This window comes from Malus sylvestris, chromosome 9 (genome assembly GCF_916048215.2).
Source record: "Malus sylvestris chromosome 9, drMalSylv7.2, whole genome shotgun sequence".
Lineage (NCBI taxonomy): Eukaryota > Viridiplantae > Streptophyta > Magnoliopsida > Rosales > Rosaceae > Malus > Malus sylvestris.
This window is the reverse complement of record NC_062268.1, coordinates 21930676-21939144: the sequence shown is the minus strand read 5'-3', so window position 1 is coordinate 21939144 and position 8469 is coordinate 21930676. Positions and strand designations below refer to the sequence as shown.

At 37.0% G+C, this 8469-nt stretch overlaps 1 long non-coding RNA gene across 2 annotated transcripts; it reads right to left on the bottom strand.

The window, feature by feature from the left end:
* Window positions 1–5392: 5392 nt before the first annotated feature.
* On the bottom strand, window positions 5393–8065 carry LOC126634317 (uncharacterized). Of its 2 annotated transcripts, XR_007627289.1 has the most exons (5): window positions 8000–8065; window positions 7677–7906; window positions 7434–7593; window positions 6502–7328; window positions 5393–5585 (listed from the first exon to the last, which is right to left on the bottom strand). It is a non-coding gene; the product is annotated as an uncharacterized LOC126634317 (long non-coding RNA). The 2 variants fall into 2 exon arrangements; XR_007627288.1 differs by having other exon boundaries at window positions 7677–8065.
* Between the last annotated feature and the right edge of the window lie 404 nt (window positions 8066–8469).

The following is an 8469-nucleotide window of genomic DNA, read 5'->3' as shown; positions in this document are numbered from 1 at the left end:
TGAGGGACTTTGAATATGGTGCGTTGAATTTCCACAAGGACTTAATTGTGATGGCGTTCTTGTCTCTCCTTGTGAATAAAGTGCGAGGCCATATCCTCTTCCTTTATTTGAGATGACAACAAGGTCTCGTTATCTAACTTCAATTCTTTTTCATCTTGAAATGGCAGTAAATCATCTTCCAAAGACTCCAAATATGGCAACTGAAAAGATGTAAAACAACATGGAGAAACCGACATAGATTTTGAAAAACATTCAATTGAATTAGAACATTGAGGAAGAGCTTCAAACACTATGTCTGACATAATTTCTTCAAGCACATCTATGGGTGGCTCATCATGTTTTTGTTTGACAAATCTACCTGGAAAAGGAATTGGTGGAACATATGGCTTGGGAGGAATGAAGGGTTCTTCATCTTTGTAAAGCTGAGGAACCTCATGAAAATATGCACAATAAGCTTCCTTTGGTTGTTCCTCCTTCTCTTCTTGATCATCATGACCAGATTGATGTTCATTTAATGCTTGAACAATCTAACCCACGTAAGATAGTATAATGGCACAAGTAAGGGTGTTGAACCACTGATAGGAGCATATTTATGCGACTTAGTTAGCTTGTTTTCTTGCATTTTCATAGTTAGTTTGTGTTTATTATAGTGTTTTAAGCTATTTTCGTTTGTTTATAGGTCTAATTGGCAAAGTTGGCAAGAAAGTGCCTTTTGAAGCATTTTAGAGCAATTATGGGTTGGAATGGATTGCATGCATGTGGAGCACAAGGAATGGACGTTTTTGAAGATTAAGTGAAGCTAGGAATGTGCTAAAGAGATGGAGAAATCAATTTAAGACTTGGAAGATGAATAATCAGCTGCAAGGGCACCTAAAACCCTTCTAGAAGGCCTATATCTTCCCTTAAACACATGCCGCACCCACTTTTCTACAAGCCCTAGAAAGGTGGCTCCCCAAACCCTTCTAGAAGTTCCAATTTCTTCCACAAAACATGTTCTTTCTAGAAGCCTAAAAAAGTGGCGCCTATTCTCTTTCTAGGAGCCTAAAAATCTGCCACAAACCCTAGTTCTTTTACACCTTGGATTGGGCCAAGCCTTTTTCTACAAAACCCTAGCCTTTTCCCATCATAATTTGTGAAAACCCTAGCCTATAAATATGAGTGTTTCAGCCACAATTTCATACACAACCCTCTACCATTCAGAAACATCTCTCAGCCGCAACAATTCATCATTCTACACCATTCTCCACCACCATACATTCTTGCCGCAGCCCTCATTCAACCTAAACACATTCCTGACCCTTCCATTCATCCATAAACATCCATAAACACTTGTGTTGCAGCAAGGTGGGGAAGAAGAATGGCCTTTGGTGTTTCAAGCTTGAAGATTGGAGCGTTTTAGGTGTACTTTGTTCTTGTTTTCAATGTTTACTTTGTTAATTTCTGATTTTGCTGTGACTATGAGTGGCTAAACTTCTATTTAGTTAGGGGGAAGTTTGAAGCCATGAACATGCTTGAGATATGAATTGATTTCTGCCAATTGTGATTTGTTAAGTTGTGATTGCAATTCAATTATCTGTTTTATTCATAACTGATTCTTGCATATTTATTAAGGATGCATACTTAGTTTTCATGCATGAATTAGATGCTAGAATATAAATAAGTTTCACCTAATCGTTACAAGTTTATATTCATTAGTAGTGAAGGTTGCTTGTCACAATCGCGTTAATTGAATTCTTGGCAAACGTATCATGCATTCATAGTTACAATTGCCTCGTCAACATTTATGATTTTCATGGAATGTAATGATCTTTGATTGTATCTCTATTATGCATTCATATAGGGAACTTTTGGAGAATGATTTGGGTTGTCGCATGCATTCATCCAACTCAATCATAATTTATTGAAAAGCAATTGGAAATCAATTCATGTACAAGTGTGTTATGTGTGAAGAACGGACCTCTAACTAATCCATCCATCATCTTATTTCTCAAATTCGTTTTATAATATGTCCAGTTTTCATACTTGTTTGTTTGTTTCAAATTCGTCCAAATCAAAACCCCTCTTTTACTTTCTTGTTTCAAAGTTTTAAATTTCTGTTTTGTTTGTGTTTTTGAGTGTTTTGATTCAAGCTAAAACCCAATTTTCGTCCAAAGTTGTGTGTAGAGTCAGAAACTGCCCAATTTGTGTTTTTAGGCAGTTTTGAGTGTTTTTAAGTTGTTTTGAGTCTTTTGAACCTGTTTTGAGTCCCTTGAGTCTAGTCAAACGTTTTTAACTTTGTTTTTATGTTTTTGAGTCAGTTTAGAGGTTTTAGCAAGCCCTCCTAATCCCCAGTTTAGAATGATCCATACTTGCATTTATACTAACTACATTTGACAACAAGAGGGTTTAATTTGAGTGCTTAACTTTTATCACATCAACCACAGGGATTGATTAGAACTCTAAAAATTACTAGCTTTATGAGAACTCTAACTACACAATGAAAATGCAAACTGAATTTAGATTTTTGTTTTGAAAGCTAAAGTAACTTAAAATGCAAAACAAGATAAAGATGAATGATATATTGATTCAGAAACGATGGGAATGGAGCTAGGGATACCAATTGCACCATTACAAGTGAATTCCATGAAAATTAAGTCAAAATGCATTCAACTTTCCAATATGCAAGTAGGGTTCGTTTTACTCATTCATGATCATCCATTTGATGTGTGGTTGTGATCAAGTACTCCTAATCTGCAACCTAGTTGTGATGTTCAACTTAGATTACCAAATAAGAATCCATTAAGAACAAGAAAACTTCAAAGAACCAAACAAATCACAGGGCAGGATGTATGCATAGCAGTTTCTTCATTCATTCACATGTCTACCAAGATTAAGCATGATGTGTATTATAACCTTGATCAAATAATCTGTAAGAAACCCTAATGGTGATCAAACATTAAGATAAACAAACAAATTGACCTATGAAATTAGTGAATGAAACAAGAAACAGATTGATGAATCGGATACTTTAGCTTACTAACATAGAATAATTTTGCAAGGCTACATCGAAATCCCTAGCTATGAACTTAATTACACAACATGATTACAGAATATATAAATATTAAGAACAACATGAGTGAAATTAAAGTTCATAGAAGAAACCCCCTTGAAGCAATTCTGATGTTGAACTTCTCAAAGAATAGCACGGTTGCGTGGTTTCTTCGAGGCTGCAAATGGTGACTGGAGAAAGGATTATGTAAAAGTGGCCGAAACTCTCAATTTTATAAGGTTAAAAAGGCTGTTACAGATTGCCAATACATCCTAGTAATTGGGCATTTAATTCCCACATTTTTTTGCTTTTATTGGTCTTATAAAGAGACATATTCATCACCATATTCAGTTTCCCCTTTGAATCTCTCTCTACATCAGAATCCTTATTCAATTCTCATCTTTCAGCACCATTTTGCCTTATTTACCCTTAAATGGCTCTAAAATACAATTAACTGCACATTAACACAAAAGAGAGTAAAACACAACCAGTTTAACTCAAAAATATCACAAAAAGACTAGGAATGGATGGTATAAATCTATGAAATATAAGACTTATCACAAACCAACAACTGTTAGGTTAATGTTGTCTTTAGCTACAACAAAAGGCTGGAAATTGAAGCAACTTGATATAAAAAATGCTTTTTTACATGGGTTTCTTAAGGATGACTATATATGTCTCAGCCTCAAGGATATATTGACAAGACACATCCAGACTATGTTTGTAAGCTGTAGAAATCTTTGTATGGTCTCAAACAAGCTCCAAGAGCTTGGAATGACAGGTTCACCAAGTTTTTATTTTCTTTGGGATTTAAGTCTTCATATGCTGATCCATCTCTTTTTGTCAAACATAATGGTCATTCCCCTATCATCCTCTTCTTATATGTGGATGACATCATCCACACTGGTGATAGTGCTGATCAAATTCAGTTTGTTATCTTTTAACTAACTACAAAATTTGATATGAAAGATTTGGGAATTCTGCATTTTTTTTCTGGGATTACAAATAGAGTATCAATCTTAGGGATATCTTTGTTCATCAGTCCAAATATATCAAATAGTTATTGCACAAGACTGATATGCTTAATTGCAAACCTTGTCTTACTCCTTGTCATCCCAATTAAAAACTATTGAATCATGGCAATTCAGATTACTCAAATCCTAAGACTTATAGAAGTATTGTGGGAGGTTTACAATACTTAACTTTCACTAGGCTTGACATTGCATATTCTATGAATCAAGTGTGTTAGTTTATGCACTCTCTTTTAGACTCTCACTTTGTTGTTGCTAAGAGAATACTGAGATATCTCAAAGGTACTTTGGATTGGGGTATTTGTTTTCGACTTGGATCTTTGTCTCTCAAAGCATACACTGATGCAGATTGGGCTGGGGATCGCAATAATAGACGATCTACCACTGGTTTTGTTATATTTCTGGGTAACAATCCAATTTCTTGGAGTTCTAAGAAACAACACACTATTAGCCGGTCATCTACAGAGGTTGAATATAGAGCAATGGCAACAATTACAGCAGAACTGTTGTGGTTACATCAATTACTCAAAGACTTACACATTGATACTTCTCAACCTCCTTTACTTCATTATGATAACATCTCGGCTATGTCTTTAACAACTAATCCTGTTTTGCATTCCAAAGCAAAACACATAGAGATTGATTGTCATTTTGTGAGAGAGCATGTTCAGCAAGGCACTATTTCTTTGCAGTTTGTGGGTTCTGTGGAACAATATGCAGACATACTTACCAAGGGTTTATGTTCACCATTGTTTTCTGCATAGTGATCCAATCTTATGCTTGGACAATCCCAACATAAGATTGAGGAGGAATGTTAAGATATAGTAGTGTCAGGTGTTACATGTATAGCTTACCATGTGTTTGTGTATCATTGGTTTAAGTCTTGAGTTAGTTATAGCTATGTATTTATAAGATAAGTCAATATATTGTATTCATTCATTATGTGGTAATGAAAAATTCAATTTACAAGATTCTCTCTCTCTCTATTATCCCTCTTTACATTTTTCAGCTTTTACATTTCTTACAGTTATCAGAAGTGACCTAACTTCGGTTTGATCAAATTCAATTGCGATGGTGCATGGAATGCAACTACAATGCATGGAGGAGTTAGGTGGGTGGCTAGAGACTTTTCTTAGGATTTGCAGGTGGCGGGAGGTACGGGGAAACTGATCAATGTTCTTAAGCTCGATTGTAGTGGAGGCTGCTGCAGTCAGAGTTGCGCGTAATCTAAATGCTAAATCGAGAAATTGATTGTGATGCGGATATAAATTACTCTCCACCTGATATGTCAAATTAAATTATTATTTTATTAATTGTTTTTCCTTAATTTCTATCTTATATGACACACCCCATCCCGAAGGAGGGCATGCTGGCCGTCACGTGAGAGTGACGTAACCATTTGCACAGTACGGAAGCTTTAAGATACAATTTAAATTGATACACCCGAAGGTGAGTCCTAATTTTGTCCAATCTGTCAGAACACCGTCGAATTCCTCGTAGTCACCACACCTTTGTGATTCCTGAACCTGGAGGGGCGCAAAACCAAAATTGAGTGGGTCAGTAAAACAATTCTTTTCCAAATCCAAACATTTCTCAAAACGTTGTAACCCCTCTCCGTAAAACCTGTATACTTTCCCAGAAATGTAAAATATAAATATACATATATATTCTCAAAACTTCATTTTTACTATCTCAACATTATCTCTTTATCAATCATGCCATGCCATGTCATCTCAACATTTCTCATATTAATTATGCCATGCCACATCATCTCAACAGTAATAAGGTATGAATGCATCAACATAATCATATAAGGTGCAAGAAAGTAATCAACCGTAGGCCCTCTAATAGCCCTATACGGTTGAACCTAGAGCTCAAAATCTATAATTATCACTCTACCGGAGTCACCTCTGTGACCCGTCCGGCCTTCTGCACACAAGTTACGCTCTAGTGCTTCTCATAAATCATCTGTGCACATAATCTAAGGTCACCCACCAGTCGGAATCTCACTAACACTCTCGCGACTGGTCTGTCGTACCCACTCCGCGTGGACTGTACGACTAGCATCTACTTGGATCCAAGGCGAGCGTGCGATGCGGTGAATACTATAAGCACTAAACCATGGTGCAGGATTTGAGCTCAATATATATCATCATCATCATAACAGTATTTAAATACTCACCTGATACTCACCTGTGCGTCCGCCGCACCAATTCATACATATGCATCATATATCAATTCATATCATTTCATGCATGGCAATTCGATTCACGTTTTTCATATAATTCTATATACTTTTCGCATACTTCTATGCATGGCATTTCAACTAATATATCTCATATACTTTTATACATTTTCATTAAAAGCATAGTTTCATGCATTTTCAATTTCTGGGAAAACGGCAAGTATATATGTATACGGAAAACAAAACTGCCCACTCACCTGGAGTACGCCCTACAACTCCCTAGCACAATACGCCAAGGCGTCATGACGATCGGCGCCTAAAACAATAATCAATTCCAACCTCAGAATTCATATCGATAGAATATATAACTTATATAAAATACGTCACTACGTAGTTCGATCCGGAAGATCCACCACTCAGATTTTAAATCCATAACTTCCAGAGGTCCACAATATATCTCTAGGATAACATCCTAAAATTTCATCACCATCCAACGGTCGGATCTCCGTCAATTAACAAAACTAAGTGACGGTTAACATTTTATTTTATGAACTTACAACTCCAATTCCGGAAGATCCGTAACTCGGATTCCCAATCCGTAAGTTCCAATAATCCTCAAACATTACGTATTGCAACGTATCAAAGTTTGGTGATGATCCAACGGTCGGATCATCAATTCACATTTTCACCTAAATGTGAAAACTATAAAACGTTATTTGAACACCTAACCAACAATCTTCAATAACTTTCTCATACGGTGTTCAATTTAGGTATATGAATATACCACAGTGATCTACTCGACGTCACGGACGTCGACATATTTTTAAAATAATTTTATTTTTATTTTTTTATTTTTACTGTAGCACCTTCTTCTTCCTTGGGTCGCCGGACTGGTTTTTCCGGCGGCCGTTTTCTGGGCAGTTTTTCAAATTGCCATAACTTTGTCATTTCTCAACTAAATCAAGTGATTCAAAAACGAAAGTTGTAGCCCTTGAAGAGAAAAAGATAATGGTACCTTGCACAACACCTAGTTCGCCGTGGTTTGGCCGGAAACTGCCTCGAAAGCCTCGGAGGTCGCCGGAAACTGGGTATTTTTCAAATGAGTATAACTTCTTCAATACTCAACTAAATTGAGTGAAACAAAAAGGAAAGTTGTATTACTTGACGAGACAAAGAGATTGATACCTACCTCGACTCCTAACTCGCCGGGGATTAGCCGGAAAACGCCTCGAAAGCTCCGGCTAAACTTTGAACTTGTCGATCTCCGTGTTCTTACGTCCAAAAACTTCCAACGAAGCACTCCGAGCTTCCTTGGGACCTCACTAAGCTCGCTGTGATCTTTTTTTAGCCTAAATCGTAACCATTTAAAAGATCATGAACAGTATATAAACACGGGACCTTAAAAACTAGGGTTTTCCGAAGCAAAACTTACCTGAAAATGGTGTCTACGTGATCGTGGAGTCCTCAGGGTTGCAATGGTAGTCTTAACTTGGACGTTGGTATAGGTTTTAGGTGGTTTTGGTGGTTGCCCGTGCGTTCGAGAAGAAGAGAGAGAGTGAGAGTTTCTGAGGAAGAGCTGAGGAAGAGAGAGAGAGTGACTGAGGAGATGAGAGAGAGACAACAAACGGGAAATGGGGAGGGATTTAGGGTGTAGGACCCTACCTAAAGTCCAAACACAAAATTATTAGTCCAAGTTTAAGTTTAATTAACAATAACTTAGGAATTTTAGGTAAAACCAATACCAAAATTACGCACCTTAATCCCGTTTAAGGGCATTTTCGTCTTTTCACGTCCTCGGAATTAAAATTCCAGGACGGGCTGTGACATTATACTTTAAAATTTACATATAAATAATTCATAATAAAAGTCATATTAATTAATACTAATACAAAGTCGTTGGAGGAGGACAATGATAGGCGGCGGTCGCAAGGGGATAGCTGATGCGATTGGTTCCCATTTAAAGGGAAAGAGGTCTTGGATGAGAATGCCATCCGGAATGTAAAGTCGTCGGACCTCTAAATCTTGGTGTTTGTGCATGAGTTGTACACGTTGTTTGTGTTAGATGCTCCCACATTCACCACAATTGACGCCATCAGCAGGACGAGCAGTAACATCGCCGCCACCATTGTTGTCGGTGGTGATTGCATTTAGGTGGTTGTAAGGTAATGGGATGTAAAATATTTGGTAGTGGTCGGTGGGTGGTGGTGGTTGAAACTCAGAAGACA